Below are 19,905 nucleotides of genomic sequence, written 5' to 3'. Positions count from 1 at the left end.
TGATGGAATCACAAAACAAACGGGCTGAATGACCTTCTGCTGTTCCGTCATTCCTAAAAATCATTTCCTCGGAGGTCCTTTAATGACGAGCGTACAGAAGAAATGTAGACACATTAATGTCTCTGTAAACAGTGCTGAACTGCAGATCTGAAACAAACATTTACGCAATCATGCATTTGTTCATCCTGTGTATGTTCAGGACTAGTGAATCAGCCCTTAATCTTTCGGAAAGACGAGGCCTGGTGAGCTGGATAGCTGGTTTGTAATGCAGAATTACACCAGCAGCACTGGTCCAATTCGTCACACCAGCTGCTGTCACCATGAAGATACTGCCTTCCAGACCCTATACCTTGCCTCACCTCGACTGACCCTCAGGTTCAACCACCAGTTATTTCTCTAATGAGAGAGCAGCCTTCCGGGATAGAGTGATTATTCTGACATTGTAGAGTGTATAGCTGGGGACCAATTCTCCAAATGATAGAATCCCTAAAGTATGGAAGCAGGCCATATGGCCCATCAAGTCCAGATTGACCTTCCCATCTACACCCACTGCATAATCCTGCATTTCCCATGTCTAATCCACCTACCCTACACATCCCTGGATGCAATGGGCAATTTAGCATAGCCAGTCTACCTAACCTGCATACCTTTGGACTGGGAGGAAACCAAAGCACCCCCACGCAGACACAGGGAGACTGTGCAACTCCACACAGGCAGTCGGCCGACAGTGGAATCAAACCTGGGTCCCTGGCACTGTAAGGCAGCAGTGTTAACCATGCATGGAGTTCTTAAAGTACAAAATATTTCCCAAAATTCAACGTTTTCTTTACTCTGAAGGCTTCCTGATCATGGTCAGACCTTTCTAATTCTTGTTGTACAGTAATAAATATCTAACAAACAGAACGGTCAACTTAAAGTTCGTTGCAGAATCATTCTGATGCACCTGATAACTGTGAAAAATTGATTGAGCTAAAGCAGAAATATAAACTGTTAATCCTTGCTTTCAATTAATTATAACTACAGGTTTAAGGATTAATGCAGAGAGCCAGAGAATGAGAGTCTGAGACACTGACGTTATATTCATAGCAGATGGAGTAAGTACAACACTAGCATTGATACTGGACACTCTGAATATTGCAGGATTTATAGATGAAGACCTTTCTTACAAAGCAGAGATGACACCTCCCTGATAATTAAAAATGAAACACCCAGAGAGGCTTGCCTTGCTTCATAATCTATTAAAGGAAATGTGCAAAGTGGCATACCTGCCTCTCACTCCCCAACCTGTTATAAAGGAGAGGTGAAATAAAATGAACTCCTACAGTCACTCTACAATCAACAGGTAACAATTTATTTATCTGACTCTAACAGGTAACAAAGTAACAGAATCACTACCAAACTGAACAATTCCCCCTTAACTATTAATTATTCCCAAGTAAAACAAAATTATCATGGTATGCTGTTCCAACAGGTATTTCACTTATATAAACCAAATTAATAAAAAAAAAACTCTTAAAATTACAGCCAGAATAAATCTTCTGGACTGTTCTTTGCCTTCTCTGCTGTCCACCAGTCAGGAACACCTTCCTCTGTTGAATTCTTGTGTCAGGAATATTAGCTAAAAGAGCTATCACACCTTTATTCAGATGGTGCTTAATCTGAGAGCTTAAAGATTTCTGTGAGAGCTAATTTTTTACAATAGGACTGGTCCCAGGTAGTAAAATCCATGAAATTTAAATTTAATTGGGCTTTGGTATCTGGGGCTGGTTTAAGTTAATTGGCTAAATTCAAAAACCTGCTGTCTTGATAACAATGCTGCTTTGCTGATCGTATAGCCTTTTGACACACTGTTTCAATTTCAAGAACTCTGTGCATCTGCTGCTGCCTGCAGAGATTTTTTTAAAATCTCCAAGCCTAAAAATACATCATCTTCTAAAGGGACTTCACACTCTTCCCGCAGCCCCCCCCCCCGCCATTATTTTACAAACATCAAATACTCTGCGCAATTCGCCACACCATCAAATTGAAAAGGAAATATTAAATTGATCAAACTGCTCCTTTACTTTACTTGGGACTAACTTGAAAAAACACTAAATGCAGCTGATGTCAAATATTTACTGTGGTCCTGATCTCCTGGAGGGAGCCTGATGAGAATTGATGATCTAAGGAAGCAAAATGAAGGGTAACGTTTGTAAGTCAACACAGAGAGTCCTGAACCTTGCAATTTCCCAGTGCCATTGTAACATCAAGAGGTATCCCAGAAAGAATGTACACTACCTTTAACATAATTGTGCCAAAGTACTTTATGCAGGGAAAGATAAAGGTAGAAGAATTAGAAGTATTGTTCGGTTATTAGATGTTATCTAAGGGATTCAGAACTTGGATCAATCTTGTCATGGAGATGCACATCACTGAGCATAAATAACAGTCAGGGTAATACCACACATTAGATGAGACATGATTCCAAACTAGATTAGACCTTTAGAAGACTCATATTGACAATTCGATATTTACTCCTTCCTAAGTCAGAGCTTGGTATAGCTATGATTACCATGTATGGCATTGTTGAGTGTTAATGTGCAATAAATAGTGTGGCTTTGAAATCTAAACCTGAAGATTGTTCTTGACTTTACCTCAACCTGTCTGTCTGGAATCAGTAAACATAGTTTGGCATTAAACTGCACCATAAAAGATTAATGCTCAACTTGTCCAGGAAGAACTACACATTACAATTCCTCCTGAGATCTTAAAAGCATAGGGGATAAATTTCAACGTGATAATCTGAGTGGAAACTGATTAAATTGAGTTGACTTCAGTAAAGAATAAAATCAGGTGAGGTGTTATGCCACATCCCACCCATTAGGTAAGCTTCCAGACAGTGTAACATTTAGAACAAGATAAATCTACTTGGCTGATAAAATAAGTATTTGTCTTGCGCCTAGTGTAAAGTATTTCTGGAAGTAAAGCCGATAGTCAGGTTGAACTATAGAATGTTCCAAATTAGTATTTTAAGTGAATAGATTTGCTTAATTCTCAAATTTAACTAGTCCTTTAGATATGGATATGCCTACACTGCTGTTGGAACCAATGTCACAAATTTGAGTTGGTTGTAGTAACTAATTAAGCTCAAATGTACAAAAAGGAAATGAGACTTTTATTCCACTCTGCTTGGCAGTCTGTGAGGTCTGTTACACTCTAGTGATGGGGATTTACCTAGAATCCTGGGTGCTCTCGCAAGATAACCGTGGAGCTGAAACATTATAAAATTCAGAATACATAATCTCACTCAATAGGCAAGCCACTGTCCCTCGGATACATTTAATTGAAATGCACTTTTTAAAAGAAACTTTTAAACATAATAAATAAGTACATGCTTTCATTTTTAAAAAGCTATTTGAAACTAAAGTGTTGCTGTAATCCAGAACTCTTTCTTTCCAAGAGCTATCTTTTCTTTTCAGTCCACGGTTTTCTTGTGTGTAATCAAGTGCTTAGACCATAATATGTAGCTCAGAAGTCCATACAAATCCATGGAAATGTATTCATGGATATTTACATCGCACAGCTTGTGCTTCCACAGTTCTATGCAGTGAATGGTTACATAAGCATTACTTCAGCTAATATCAGAGTAGAGCTGGTATTTCAGTTAGTTTCTTCAAATCTTGTGCAAAGTGTTTGGACAAAGAAATCTTTAAAATATAATTAGTGGTTGTATGCCTTTTATTTCTACAGTTTCACAAGGAAAGAGGATAAATTAGTCTGGGTGTAAGTTTGATCGACTGATCCTGAGTAACATTGTGTAAAAATATTTGCAGTTCCATGAATATTACATTTATGTTTATTTAATTCCAACCAGTGATCAGGCCGAATAGTTGAGAAAAACAGAACGTAGGTATAGTACAAGTTTGCACCCACAGTTTGAAAGTAAAATGTAATGAAATGGGCATTATTAAAATTTTGTCAAATCGTTTTAATAAATATGCTCCTTTATCACCTTTCCACCCAAACATGTTAATGAATTATCCACTTGCATGCCCATTTTATAAATTGGAGCCAACTTGTTTGGATCTTCTCTAGACTTTCAGAAACATGTTAGATCCAGTTTATGAAATGTGCCTTGCATGCTGCTATCAGCAAATATACGTTACTGTCATTTATCTTGTCCACAGATTTCCTTGCATCAAAGCTGTTTCCACTTTAAACCTGAAAGGTGTGTTATGGAACACAGTTTGAAACTTAACTGATATCTCATCAAAGGTTTCTGTCAGTCAAGTAAATATGACCAGCTGCTGTGTTTGTCTGAAGTTTACTCAAAATGTCCGTTTTATAGGGGAAAGATGGGTTGAAGGTTTAATGAGCTGAAGTCATGATTGTGTCATTAGATAATAACAACTTGGCTTGCATTTATACAGCACCTTTAAATAAATAAAACATCCCAAGCTGCTTTGCAGAAGCGAAATATCGATCAAAATATGACATCATATGACATTGAGACTCATATTAGGTCAGATGACAAAACATTTTAATGGGGTGGAGAATTAGAGTGGTACAGGGAGGGAACTTCAGAGTTTTGAGCCCAAACAATTGAACACAGGGCACTCAGCATGCAGTGGTTACAATTGCAGGACATCCCATCACCACATTCCAGATATATGCCTTGTAAATGACAGGAATCACTGTGAGTCAGGAAGTGTGTTACTTCTCGCAATGTACTCAACTTCTGACCTACTCTTTTTAATAATGCCACAGTGATGGAATGTTCTGACAGATTTCAAACTGTCCTCCAGATGCTGCTTCTTCATCTCCATTTGGAGATCTCTGGAGACTTGTGAGGAAATAACAAGAAAATAGAGTGACAGAAATTGGCAAGCGATTCAGAAATTCACCCTTCATTACTCCAAGGAGTTGTTTTCTGAATAGGTGAAGCTATGTAACAATCTTAACCTGCTTTCCTACTCAAGGATAGAGATGCAGGGGAAAGAAGAGTCCAAGAATGTAAAAAGGGAAAATTTTCTAAAAGAAATTCCACAACTAGTAATACTGTCCCTGTGCATTCCAATCATACCTCCAGTATAAATAAGTCTAAATTACATCCTGCGTCAAATGTAAATACTGACATTTTCAGACAAATTCAGCAATATTATTCTAAAGGCTTCTTTGTGCATTTTATTATTGGAGCTAAATAAATTTTATAAAAAGCTTTCTTAGCTGGACAAATTGCTGGAAGTTTTGCCCTTTTAATATCTAAATCATGGTGACTTATGTTGTTTGGGAACTTTTACATGTCCTTAAATAAAAGACAACTACTTCACCTGATCTGCAGACCAGCAGTGCTACAACAGGAGGTGCAGTCACTGCCCCCAATATTGCTTCATTTTGCACCATTTTGCACTTTTGCACCATTTTGCCTTTTTCCAGCCAAGAAGCAGTGCAACACTTGATCATATCACCTCACACTTGGTTTCCTGGGTCACTTCTATTTTGTCAGCAACTGCTTTTGCCCAACTTTGTAAATTTTGAAATACACGTTATTGATAATGGAAGCGTTTAAAGAGCTGAGCCACACCTCCATTTCCTACCTACTGACCTCATCCCGCCCCCTTGACCTGTCCGTCCTCCCTGGACTGATCTATCCCTTCCCTACCTCCCCACCCATACTCTCCTCTCCACCTATCTTCTCCTCTATCAATCTTTGGTCCACCTCCCCCTCTGTCCCTATTTATTTCAGAATCCTCTCCCCAGCCCCCCTTTCTGATGAAGGGTCTAGGCCCGAAACGTCAGCTTTTGTGCTCCTGAGATGCTGCTTGGCCTGCTGTGTTTGTCCAGCTCCACACTTTTAAAGAGCTGATCAGCATTTCTGGTTCCACATCCAGCAATTCCCATTTGGCTTAACCCCCCGTTTATAGGGGAAAGATGGGTTGAAGGTTTAATGAGCTGAAGTCATGATTGTGTCATTAGATAATAACAACTTGGCTTGCATTTATACAGCACCTTTAAATAAATAAAACATCCCAAGCTGCTTTGCAGAAGCGAAATATCGATCAAAATATGACATCATATGACATTGAGACTCATATTAAGTCAGATGACAAAACATTTTAATGAGGTGGAGAATTAGAGTGGTACAGGGAGGGAACTTCAGAGTTTTGAGCCCAAACAATTGAACACAGGGCACTCAGCCTTTTAAAGAGCTGATCAGCATTTCTGATTCCACATCCAGCATTTCCCATTTGGCTTAACCCCCCGTTTCCACCAGTTTTTGTCAGCGGCCAGTTTCTCCCTGCAGATACCAATTACATTGAGAGCACTCTCATTTTATGTGTTTGAAGCAAATGATATGCCACTTCTCTAAGCGTGCATGAATTTTTTTTAATATAGTTGGGATGCGGGTGGTATGGAAATTCTCAAATGATCAAACATGCTAAAGGAATGCAACAGTATATCAGTTAAAAGTAAATTGGAATGTGAGGACCAATGACCAGGCCACATTTATATCTCATTCACCACCGTTAATCAAGTAGGAACATAGGAGTTAGGAGTAGGAATAGGCAATTCAGTCTTCAACCACGCTCCGCCATTTAACATGATCATGCCTGATCTTATCCTGGTCTCAACTCCACTTCCCAGCCTGCTCCTCCCTGCTCTTTATCCTCCTCTTCATCAGAAATAGCTCTTTTTTTTCTTGAATCTGTTGATTAAGTTTGCCCCCACATGCAATGAGTTTCACAGATTCACACCTTAAACTCGATTTTAAACATACCTCCTCTCCCTCCACATCTATGACCTGTTGTTCAAGACTGTCCCACAGGGTGAACATCCATTCAACATGCACCATCAATCCCCTTGAACATTTTGTACACCTCAGTCAGGTCCCCTCATTCTTCTAAACACCAGTGAGTACAAGCCATTTAACCATTTCTCGTATGATAACCCTTTCATCCCTGGAATCCATTTGGTGTACCTAGTGTGGCACCGGAGGCAAGGTTTAAAGATTTGGGCAAGTGAAATAAGAGGCAATGAGGAAATAGTAAGAACTGCCGATGCTGGACCCAGAGATTACACAGTGTGGAGCTGGAGGAACGCTGCAGGCCAGGCATCACAGGAACTGGAAAGCTGACATTTCAGGTTGGGACCCTTCCAACCCAAAACATCAGCTTTCCTGCTCCTCTGATGCTGCCTGGCCTGCAGTGTTCCTCCAGCTCCACACTGTGTTAGGGGAAATAAGGACTTGTTTTATGCAGAGAGATAGAATGAGTTGATATTCTGTCAATGAAGGCATAAGCTGTAGTACGAATGCAAAACACTGTGGATTCTGAAACTCTGAAGAAGACTCAGAAATTACTGGAGAATCTCAGCGAGTCCTACAGCATTTGTGGAGAGAGAAACAGAATTAATTTTTCAAGTGCATTTGAAGACTGTTGTATAATTAGGCATTGTATCATCAGTGATTTCATAATTTTTAAAAAATTTTATTTGTAGAGTGTGGGTACCACTGCCTGGCCCAGCATTTATTGCCTGACCCTAGCTGCCCTTGAGAGGGTGGTGGTGAGCTGTATCCTTGAACCGCTGCTGTCTGCATGCTGTGGATTGACCAACAATGCCATTAGGGAGAGAATTCCAGGATTTTGACCCAGGGATAATGGCAGTGTATTTCCAAGTCAGGATGGTGAGTGGCTTGGAGGGGAACTTGGAGGTGGTGGCGTTCCAATATATCTGCTGCCTTTGCCCTTCAAAATGCAAGTGGTTAAGGGTTTGGAGGGTTCTGTCTCAGGATCTTGGGTGAATTTCTGAATAATGATATCAGAACAAAATGGAATTGGGATCTGAGAGTAGAGGGTCTCAGACATGAACAGAGAAAAGAACAAAGAAAATTACAGCACACAAACAGGCCCTTCAGCCCTCCAAGCCATGCTTCCTCCAATGTAGTGTAATGTTTAATAAAGCTTACAAACGTTCACTTCTGACTACAGACCTGATCTTACCACAGACACGATGAATGCTGTCAAAAGAAATCCGAACGGCAGTTTCATCAAAATAAACTTGCAGGTCAGAAGGGATAGAGTGGAGGAATGGGCCTGGTTAGAATGCATTATGAGAGCTTGAATGAACAGGTCAAATTGCCTCCTCCCATGCCCTGAACAACCTTGTGATTTTATGACCTGCTGGCCATGTCGTCAGGTTTGGCACCTCGCTGATTTACAATATCAAACCAGGTTTCTCAATCATTCTAACCGGTGCCAACCCTGATGTTGTCAGTCTCACTCCATTCAGTTTGCCAGTTTTTCCTTTTGGAATATGAATTTTTAACTTCTTAATCATTAATCCAGTGGGTAAACTAATCATTGTGTTGTCAGGCCCTACTACATTTTCTAACTCCTGCAGCAAGTTTTACTCACCTCGGCGTTTCAAAACGTTTACAGCACAGGAGGACACCATTCCACCTGTCCAGCCAGAACGGCCAGAAAGTATTTATCTACCAGAACCCCACTCTCCAACTCTTAATGATTAGCCCTTCAGGTTTCAACACTTCACCTGTGTAACAAATTTTTCTTAAGAGCAGTAAAGTTCTACTGCTCTGTTACATAATTCCAGAAAGCCAGTTAACCTCAGGGAGAGATTATTACTCTTCAACTGCCCCTCCTAATCTTTCCACCAATCACTTTTAAATCTTGACTGCGTATAAAATTGCTTGATGGCAGGTTCCCGTACTCCGCTGCTGAAAAGTGTGTGAGATGTTGACATGGTGACAGCAGTCTGAGTCATTTACGTGTCACCTCTGGCCCTGAATCAGAAGTCAGCTTGTAGGTTCGAGTCCAACTTTAGAACCTTAAAGACAGAAGAGTAGGCTGATACTATAAGTGCCGTGTTGGGGGAGGGCTGCACTGTTGAAGCCAAGACCACGTAACCCAAGACCATATTTGTTATCACAGTTGAAGACGATAGTTGAAGATGTGATGATATAATCTTGAAGCAGGGTAAGGAAATTATATTTTGCAACGTCCCAAACCTTTATCTTTAGCTGGACGTGACTGTATAGCAGATTCTCTTGGTCATTCTCAGCTTTACCTGGAACTTCGTGGCCTGATTGGTCATCCAGTTTGCTCATTAGACTGGAGTAGTACTTCTAAGCCACTGGATTGTATGTCATTCCTTTTATTCATTCACAGGACATGGGCATTGCTGGACATTGCCCATTCCGAATTTCCCAGAGGGCAGTTAAGAGTCAACTACATTTCTGTGGGCCTGCAGTCACATGTAGGCCAGACCCCGTTTCCTTCCCTAAAGGACATTATTGATTCAGATGGGTTTTTTTTCTGACAATCAACAATGAATTCATGTCCACCTTTAAAGTCTTCTTTCCAGATAAGTGTTGAATTCAAATTCCACCATCTGCAGCGGCAGGACTCAAACCCAGGTCCCCAGAACACTGGGCCATCAACTCCCAAAATGCTTTGGAATATCACGGAAAGTACCGTATAAGTGAATGCCTTTCCTCTTTTGTTTTACTCAGCTATTCCGTCAAATGACAAATCTGTGTAGTTTTTCTTACCTCCAAAGTTAAGGCAGAAGAAAAAAAAAGGATTTTTTTCAAAAAATAGCTAGAACCTTGAGGCTGTAGTTATCTACGTTAGCTGTTGTGAGGTTCAGACTAATGTCAATTAACATTGTGTTCAGTATTCATTCCTGAGCTGTCAGGAACTCTTTAACTAATCAAGGAAGCTTATAGGATAGATAAACATATTATTTACAAGCTTACTTATGATGGAAGGGTTGGATTCAGGGGGGTGTGTTGAATAAAAGAGAAAGGGTTTCACAAGGGTAAAGTAATACATTTCACTTCAATAAGCACCCCAAATGCAATTTTATTGGTACGGTTGCTTAGTGTATATATTTAGTTAGCTTAATTACTCACTCTTTCTCACGGATTGAACCAAACACAAAAAAAAATCAGCCTAGTGAGTCTGGGGATTCCCTAAACATGCCAGCAGTCTTAAGAGATTATGAACAATATGATTTGGCAGAGAGAGAAGTGATTTTAATTCAGATTAGTTTTCAGAAATCTCACCCACTTTTCATCTTCGACCTGTAAAAATTAAGACAAATGGAATTCAGCAGCAATTAGATATTGCCACTTTGCACAATGGTCACTACTTTGCATAACTGGAGCTAGATAGCATTTAGCAATAAAGCCAAACACACTCAGTGATGTGTAGTTTAAGGTTGTGACATCACTTATTTTTGCTAAATTACTAAGCAATCTCATGTCATTCCAGACAGGTCGTCAAACCAGTTTCCTTTTCTCTTTCTGGTTAAGCTGGAATAAAGGCTAGAAGACAATTAAATTTGCTTGCGAAGCACAAACAGGAGAAATTTTGGAGTGGGAGGAGTTTTTGAGTGGTGTGGTGAAAGGTTTGAAATCTGCTGGTGGGAGAGGATCAAAATCATGTTGACTGGTGTGGCTGAAGATGGAGGGAGCTGAGAACAAAGTCTCGCACAGTTGAAAGAAGGAGCAGGGTCGGAATTGAAGCCTAATAACAGAAAATTTGGCTGGAGAGTGAATTTTGAGGATGGAATGAGTACTTGTCTTGGAATGAGGAGGTTTAGTGTAAGCCTAAATCTCAATGTGCTTTTTTTTGTTTATTTAAACATATTAAAAGTATCATTTTTTAAATATAATTGATTTAGATAGGAATATAGAAAGCATGGTTTGTAAGTTATAGATGACAGCAAAATTAGTGGACACTTAAGAAGAAGCTCTAAGATTACAAAGAGATCTTGATCAGTTAGGTCAATAGTCTGAGGAATGGCAGATTTGGACAAATGTGAGTTATTGCATTTTGGAAAAGCAAACAAGAGTAGAACTTCTACAATTAGGAGTAGGCTCTTGGGTAGTGTTGTGGGACGGAGAGACCTAGAGGTTCAGGTACATAATTCTTTTGTAGTTTGTATCATAGTAGACAGAGTGGTTAAGAAGTTGTTTAGCACGATCACCTTAAAGTGTAGAGGTTGAGATGTTATGTAGAGGTTATATGGGATGTTGGTGAGGTCTCCTCTAAGTACTGGGTCCAATTCTGGTCACACAATTATAGGAAGGATACCACTGGCTGGAGAGTGTTCAGAAAAGGTTTACCAGGATATTGCCCGGAATGGAAGATTTCGGTTATAAGAAGAGGCTGAATAGACTGGGACTTTTTTCACTGGAGTGTAGTATTTTGAGGGGTCGCTTTACAGTGGTTTATAAAGTCATGAAGGGTATTGATAAGGTGACTGGGAGGTGTCTTTTCCCGAGGTTTGGGGATTTCAAGACTGGGGGGCATATTTTTAGGTGAGACAGGAAAGATTTAAAAAGGACATGAGGAGCAACTTTTTTACATAGAGAGCAGTTCATGTGTGGAATGAACATCCAGAGGAAGTGGTGGATGTGGATACAGTTACAACGTTTAAAAGGCATTTGGACAGGTACATGAATAAGAAATGTTTGGAGGGATATGGGCCAGATGCAAGCAGGTGGGACTAGTTTAGTTTGGAATTATGGTCAGCATGGAATGGTTGGGCCAAAGTGTGTGTGTCTGTGCTGCATGACTATATGACTTATGAGATTGAACTTCGAAAAGCAGATTCTTGCTCATTTGGTTGGGAGTACCAATGGTACTATTTAATTGGCAGTTGTGATTTAGGCTCTGTAACTTTGCTCAATTGAGTAAGGAGGATTAATGAGTTGAATTCACAATGTTGGTTGTACTCAACAATCAATAGATCAGACTGTTTTAAGCAACACATTCAATCTCGCTACAATGTATAGAGCATTTACCATTTTCATGGTTTTGGGGGAGTGTTAATGTTTGGATCATTTGGATCTATGTTTATTAGCTCTGTATTTCTGCGGGTTTCACAACATGATCTTCTGTTTCAAAGTGCCCCACCTGTCTCCATGGGTCGACCAACACACCTTTCCTCATGGAGCCATGTCTTCCCACGCCAGTCATTCAGAAAGTTGTGGTAACATGGAAATCAGGATTGGCCTGTTCACTGTGGAGTTCTAGCTCACTGATTCTGAAATATGAGAAAACCATCTGATTGCTGCAAACTTGCAGGCAGAAGGCTGAACAACCTTCATGATCTAATGGGTCTGCAAGGACCAATTGTTAAGATCTTTAAAAACTAGAAATGGTGTAAAACTTTAAAACCTAAATAAATGGTTCAATACACTGAATTTATCTTTTTAAACTTGAAGGACTATGACTTCAGTTTGGATCAAATTTAGAAAGAGATTTCCTGAAAGCAATGCAATGCATGTTTGACTTGTGAAATAATGCTGTTCATGTGGGACATAAAAAGGGTAGGAGATTTCTGTGTCTATGACAGGATCTGAGAAATAGCCTGCAACTTTTTTTACAAAGTAACACTTGTCCAATCTGAACATCAGTCTGTTGGTGACCTTGCATTCTTGTTCCGATATCAGTATCTCCATTCCTGCTGAATCAGTCTCTCAGCAACTCAGCAACCATCTGAAGTTTTCAAATAGAGAACATGAGGGACTTCAGTTGGTAAAAGAAATTTGAAGCCTGTATTCAAACTATCACATTTTCCAATTGTGGAACTGTGGAAGAAAGTGACCAGTAACAATTGCAAAACAATTTCATTTACGTCCTTTCCACTCCCATTCCACCCCACCCTCCGAGAGTTTGATTATGCTAATGGTTAATCTTTTGGAAGTGTGGGATGGTGCATATTTCATAGTACCCCTACAGCATGAAGCAGACTTTTGGCCCATAAGTCAACACCGACTCTCTAAACAGCATCTCAACCAGACCCAGCCCCTACCCCATCCCTGTAACCCTGCACTTCCCATGGTTAATCCACCTAGTCGACACATCCCTAGGCACTATGGGCAGTTTAGCATGGCCAATCCACCTAGCCTACACATCTTTGGACTGTGAGAGGAAACCAGGGCGCCTGGAGGAAACCCACTGAGACCTGGGGAGAATGTGCAAACTCCACTCAGACCTGAGGGTGGAATCAAACCCAGGTTCTTGGTGCTATGAGGCAGCAGTGCTAACCATTGAACCACTATGCCACCATACTATATGGAATATTGATTTGTAAGTGAAAATGTGAACTAATTCAGAAATTATAAACAATTATGTGCAAACTAGAAAATAAATTATGTTCATGTCCCATCACCTGGATAGACAAAGATCATTTTTCCAAGTCAAGTTGGAAGGCCACAAATTGGTCCTCCGGGTTCGAGAGTCCATTTGTCACTCTTAATTGCATTAGGGGTCAATCTCCAAGAGTAAAGTAAATTTGCCATACTCTTACCAGACCATAGGGCCACGCTCTCATTAGAGAAAATGACTAGTGGTCATTTAAGTTGAGGGTCAGTACACCTCAGGTGACGGAAGAGGTTCAGAAGGAGAATCCTTAGTAACAACCTCAGCTAGTGCGGGCATATGAACCCATGTTGTTGATGTCTGTCTGCATCACAAACCAGCTGTCCAACCAACTGAGCTAAACCAACCTCCTTCCCAAAACTAATGCCCTGGGACATGGATTCATAACCTTACCAAATGGCGAGTGCAATTTGCAGATGGGGAGGTGAGAAAATACTTTTCCACACAGTGAGTGTAGGGAATTGGTATGCATTGCCTGCAAGTGTGGTGAATGATTATTTAAATAGAAACAACATGCAAAGCTATGGGCAATGGGTGAAAGTGCAGCACTCAGTCAAATTGTCCAGAGAGCTGGTGCGAGCAGAATGGAATGAATGACCTGTTGATAAGTATCAATTCAATTCTGTTTCCATACCGATACAGGAGGCACCTCTGTAAGAATCTCACCAAGTGAATGCTTCTGTCTGAGGGCATGATTGGGACCCAGAAACAGTTCTGACTTCTGTTTCCCATCTCCAAGGAAAATTACAGCCCCAGGAATTTATTTTATGGAGGAGCGAATTACATTTTTAAAATAAACAGAAATGCCTGGGCAATTCAACAGGCAGCATATACGAAGAGAGGACATTTTGAGAGCACTGACTTTTTATTTCAGATCTCCACTAGCCACAGTATTTTGCTTCTAAATTACATTTTAACATTGACTCAAACAGCTGTAAAATTGAGTTTCTTAGTGCACAAGAGTTCCTGTGGCACGTGAATTGAGTGTCTGTGAAAACAGAAGGTGTAGTACTGATGCTGCTCATTGATATAGAAAGTATTAGATGCACTCTGTGCCAAACATGAGAAATGTGTAAATGTGCTGCAGTAGTCCAGCAGTATGCTAATGTTGATATTTTCTGATTTAGCCGTAACTTGTCGCATTTAATCAGATATTATTCTCAAACTATTAACTTAGACTTAATGAGTAAATTATGGTCTCACTGCCGAATTAACCTCGCAGATGCTCACATAGAAGCTTAAGATTTAATTTCTCTCACTGCCTAAAAACTGCTTGTTGCACAAATTTCATGCGTAATGTAAATGAACAGGACGTGCTTTTCACAGAATGTTTGCACCAAAAATTGAGCAAAAGATTAAGCAAGTAAAAATATTAATGGTCTTTTATCAGAACTGGAAATGCAAGAATCAGTAAGAGATAATGGTGCAAGGCAGAAGGGGCTGAAAATGGGACAAGAAGTAGAAGGTGTGTCTAAAGGACATTTAAGTTGAGAAAAAGACAGAATTAAGATCAACAGCTATCATCTAAGCACAAAAAGATACAGAAAAGACAAAAGAAAATAAGTAGCAACAGAGGTTGCAACTGAAATCTTGGATATGGAGGTGCTGGTGTTGGATTGGGGTGGAAAAAAATCAGAAGTCTCACAACACCAGGTTATAGTGCCACAGATTTGTTTGAAATCGCAAGCTTTCGAACTGCTGCTCTGAAAGCTTGTGATTTCAAATAAACCTGAAGAATACCTGAAATGTTGACTTCTCCTTTCCTTCAGATGCTGCCTGGCTTGCTGTGTTCTTCTAGCTTCTGGTCCATCTCCCTTGGATTACAGCATTTGCAGTTTTTTTTTATTCTAATCTGAATTGGACAATAACCTGGTGAGACGTGATATCTGACTTTGAAATTCTGGAGCTCACATTGAGTTGAGAAAGCTAGAGGGTGTCTACTCAAAGGTTGAGGTGCTGTTCTTAAGCTTACATTGAGCTTCTTCTGGTCAGTGCAGGAGACCAAGGTCAGAAAAATCAGAGCGCGAGAGCGGCCAGATAATTTAATGATGGGCAGCAAGAAACTTGGGTTGTACTTGCGGACTTGAACAGGATGGTCTACAAACAGGATTAGATGCCAGCTTTCCTTTTAAAATTAAGAACTGTCTGTTTCAAAAAGGAGACTGAGCCACATTGAACAAAATAATGATGAACCAATTAACAAAGATATTCTTGTAAAAGAATTACATGACAGAAAACAGTGTGCATCTGTGCGTTTTTGTTGCCAGAATTTTCCTGATGTTTTACTTGGCTGGAGATAGATATCTCTAAGTGATATTTACTAACTGTGTCAGTCAATAAGTTACTCCCACAAGACTGGTGTGTTCGATATATATTATTTCACATATTTCTATGTTTTGAGATACGTAGGTTTGAGTCTCGAAATTATTTAATCATAGAATGTGTTAGACTGATTGGATTTTCACATTTAAAAATAAGCCATGCTGTTGAGAAAGAAAGCGTGAGTCGTGAGAAATTTTCAATTCCGAGAAAGATTCTGAAACTAGAACAGAATACTTTTGGACTCAGTAAGGACTGCAGATGATGGAAACTAGACTCAATAAATGTGTTACTGCACCACACCCAGTGCCTTTCCCTGCAACCACAGGAGGTGCAACACCTGCCCCTACACCTCCCCTCTCACCTCTGCCCAAGACCCCAAACAGTCCTTCCAAATCCAGCAGAGATTCACCTGCTCTTCATCTAAACTCATTTACTGTGTCCGTTGCTCTCGGTGTGTCTCCTCAGTATCAGGGAGACCAAATGCAGACTCGGTGTCCGGTTTGCAGACCACCTGCACTCTGCACACACCAACCAACCCAACCTTCCAGTCGCCATCCACTTTAACTCCTTCTCCCCCTCCCCCTCTCCTGGTGACGTGCCCATCCTCGGCCTCCTCCACACTCACAGTGTAGCCAAAAGCAAACACCAACTTCAAAGTCTCTCCACCCACAATCTGTTCATCTTCCGACTCACCTATCCACTCCACCCTTCCCACTGAACAGCCACAATAACCCCCTATTTGCATCCACCTATCTCCATCACATCCACCCTCCCAAAGCCCCACCCCCATCTCTATTCATTTCTGGGCTCCTGTTGCCCTCCCCAATCCTAACAAAGGATTTTGGACCAAAAAGCATTGATTTCCCTGCTTTGCAGATACCGTCTGACCTGCTGTGCTTTCTCAGATCCACATTTATTAACAGGATGGTTTTATTTTTCGAGCTAAGTGTGCCTAAGGGTCCAGTTAACACATTTGACTGGATGGCTGCTGTGTGAGTTCAGGAAACATACTAATAGGCTTAACTTCTTAGCCCGTTGTATTCCTCGACAGCTAATAATGCTGCACAAACTGCCAAGAGACAGTGGGTGTCAGAGCCACATAAGGCATTGCTTAACTGTGATTTAACCAGTATGACCCAAGCCATCATCTCACAAGATGAAATCCTGCCACCCCCATAAAGGCAAATAATTCTATGCAACACACCATGTGTTGATTTTCCCTACTCTAGTCAGTTTATTGACCAGGACTGATTCCAGCCAAAGTGTTTCCAGAATACACCCAGTCTTGTTACTGTGGAATTTGTGCCATTTATGTTGTGGTGTAAATTTGGCAAGACACACCTCTGAGATGTCCACCCACTGACTCCAAAATCAAGGGCGCTCGTGCACGTTGTGTTGGCTTTGAGGATTTGACCAGAGGGCTATCGAACCAGGTTTAAACACCTTGCAGGCCAGTAATCTTAAAACTGTGCTGATGCTTTATCAGGCAGCTGAGAGCTGTCTACCCAAGCAACTGGTTGGAAGCAAGTCACGCTTCTAGTGGAAATCACACTGAAAGTATTTTAATTTGCCCGCTGTCACCAGGGTCAGTTTGAGTAATTTATTGTGGAATCAGAGACACCCATAGATGGGAAACAGTAGATGTTGGCAGCAGAGTCAACCTTTGAGATTCTTGTGGAGCCTTGATCATGTCCAGTGTGTCCATGTCCAGGTTTACCCCACTTTCTACAGAGTAACATAGAACCGTACAGCACAGCATCAGGCTCTTCGACCCACCATGCCTGTGCTGACCATGAACCTTTGAACTATTAAAATTCCAAACAGGTTGATTCACACCTTTTTTTTGTTATTAGACAGCCTTTGAATCCTTTAAAAAGTCTTCCAAATGTCAGGGGGTGACTTAAATGCCAAGTACAAAATAGAACTGCTGGTGTGGTTGGTCACTGTGTTGAAATGTGGACATCCAATATTATATTTGGCCTCAGAATCTTGGGCATATGAGAAAGAGAGACTGAGCAAAGCTCCTTCTTTAAATGACTGCCCAGTGATGCCCTCCTGAATATGTCATATGAGGATAGGACCAGTCTTTGCTGTGATAGCTACTGAGGTCAAATAATTTGCCAGTACTTACAGTCTAGAAATATATGTACTCGAGGAACTGGAGGGCTTCATTACATTGTACTGCGACTTGATTCAGTGTTTCAGGAAAGAAAATGAAACCATGATTTACACAATGGCATCTAATGTCTTGTAAGTCTTGACTCTTCAGATAAACTGGAGCAGATCAAAAGGAGCACGTCTGAGATATTATTTCAGCTTTTTTCATAAAATACATTCCCTGCTGCAATTTCATGATCAGTTATTCTTCACAATGAGCATTCATGAAACAATTGCACTTAATCAACCTTAATTAACAGAAAGGTAACATGCATGTACGGCAAGAAACTAAGAAAACGAATGATATGTTAATTTTTATTACAAAGGGAATGAAGTATAATTTGAGACATGAGTGGCAAGAGTATAAGAATATAATGGGATATAATTGATGAAGGATTACCCAGCATTAACCTGTTCTGTGACACCAAGGAACCCTGGCAAAGTTGGAGTCAGTGGTGTTGGGGGAAACCTCTCCACTGATTGGAGCCGCATCAGGCACAAAGATAGTGGCTGTTGGAGGTCAGTTATCTCAGTTCCAGGACAACTCTGCAGGAGTTTCTCAGAGTTAGTGTCCTAGACACAACCATTTTCAGCTACTTCAACAATGATGGTGCATCATAAGGTCAGAAGTTGGAATATTCACTGATATTAGCTCAGTGCTCAGTACCATCCACAACTCCACAATTTCTGACACAGCCCACTCCCAGATGAAACAAGACCTGGACAATATCCAAGTTTAGGCCGATAGGTGGCAAATGACATTTATGCCACACAAGTGCCAGGCAATGACATCACCAAAGAAACAGAATCTGACCATCATCCCTTGAAACTCATTGGTATTACCATCACTGAATCTCTCGCTATCAATATGCTGGGCGTTACCATTGACCAGAAACTGACCTAGACTACCCATATAAATACTGTGGCCACATGTGCAAGTCAGAGCCTAGAAATTCTGCAGCAGATAACACACCTATTTCCCAAAGCCTGCCCGCCATCTACAAGGCACAAGTCAAATATTGATGGAATACTCCCCTCTTGCCTGCATGAGTGCACCTCTAATAACACACAAGAAACCTGACACCATCGAAGATAAAGCAGTCCACTTGATTGGCTTCGTACCCACAATCACCAACAGCCCTTAACAGCAATGTTTCCATCTACAAGTTGTACTGGAGAAACTCACCATGGCCCCTTAGACAGCACCTTCCAAATGTACAGCCACTATTACCTAGAAGGACAATGGCAGCAGATACATAGGAATACCATCACTTGCAAATTTCCCTCCAAGCCACTCACCATCCTGACCTGGAAATATAGCACCATTCCTTAGTGTCACAGCTTCAAAATCCTGGAATTCCCTCCCTAACAGCATTGTGAGTCTAAACTTTGCCAAATGAATTGCAGCAGTTCAAGCAAGAAACTCAGGATGGTCAATAAATACAGGCCTAGCCAGCAATGCCCACATCCCAGGAGTGAAAAAAAGTGAAATGCTTACCACATTGTATGTGATCTGTACTGTGTATAGTTTTGGTCTACTTACATAAGGAAACATAGAGAAAGTACAGGAAATATTCATAAACCTGATTCTAGGTATAAGTGGATTATTCTTTGAGAGGAGATTGAAAAGCGAGACCTTTGTTCCCTTGAGATGTGAAAAATGTGAGGTGATCAAATCAGAGAGTGTAAAGTTGTTAAAAGGCTTGATAGAGCCCTTTATCCCACTCCTTATTCCCTCCCCATAACCCTTTGTTTCCTTTGCTGTTAAGTCTAAATTGAGGAGTTACAGACTTGGAATCAGAAATCAGCAATTGAAATGAGAAATTTCCTCATTCAAAAGGTAGCAAATTGTTAGAAATCTCTATCCTAGTGAATAGTTGGTGCTCAGTTGTTAAAAATACTGAGGGCTGAGATGGATAGTAAAGAAATCAAAGAGAAATGTGGATAGTGAGGAAAGATTGAATTGAGATAGAAGATCAGATGCGTTGCTATGAAATGTTGGAACAGACAACAGGTGTCAAATGACCTACACTGTTCTTACTTAATACGCTCTTGTTAACTTGATTGAGATGCGTTACGAAACCAAGTTAGTACTTTCCACACCATAAAGCCAGAGATCTTTAGATCATTGAAATAAAAACTACCTTTTACTGTCTGTAATTATCTTAAATTATTTTCACATATTTAAACAAACTTAATGATATTTTATGAAGAATGTGTGTGAAATGAACTGGTAATTGATGATCATTTTCTC

At 40.5% G+C, this 19,905-nt stretch overlaps 1 protein-coding gene across 11 annotated transcripts in view; it reads left to right on the top strand.

Annotated features, from left to right (window-relative positions):
* Positions 1-19,905, top strand: part of znf385c (zinc finger protein 385C) — a 430,141-nt gene that overhangs the window by 48,285 nt on the left and 361,951 nt on the right. The window contains exon 1 of one of the 11 annotated variants that reach the window (XM_059638753.1): positions 1,027-1,094. The exons of 9 other annotated variants lie outside the window; for them this stretch is intronic. The gene's annotated coding sequence lies outside the window, so the exon portion shown is untranslated. Of the gene's footprint in view, positions 1-1,026; positions 1,095-19,905 lie in introns of those variants that run through there. One more of the 11 variants, XM_059638754.1, reaches the window with a different exon arrangement.

The sequence above is a fragment of the Stegostoma tigrinum genome, chromosome 31 (assembly GCF_030684315.1).
Source record: "Stegostoma tigrinum isolate sSteTig4 chromosome 31, sSteTig4.hap1, whole genome shotgun sequence".
In the NCBI taxonomy this organism is placed as follows: Eukaryota; Metazoa; Chordata; class Chondrichthyes; order Orectolobiformes; family Stegostomatidae; genus Stegostoma; species Stegostoma tigrinum.
Note: the sequence above shows the minus strand (reverse complement) of the source record. Positions and strands in the feature narration are given on the sequence as shown.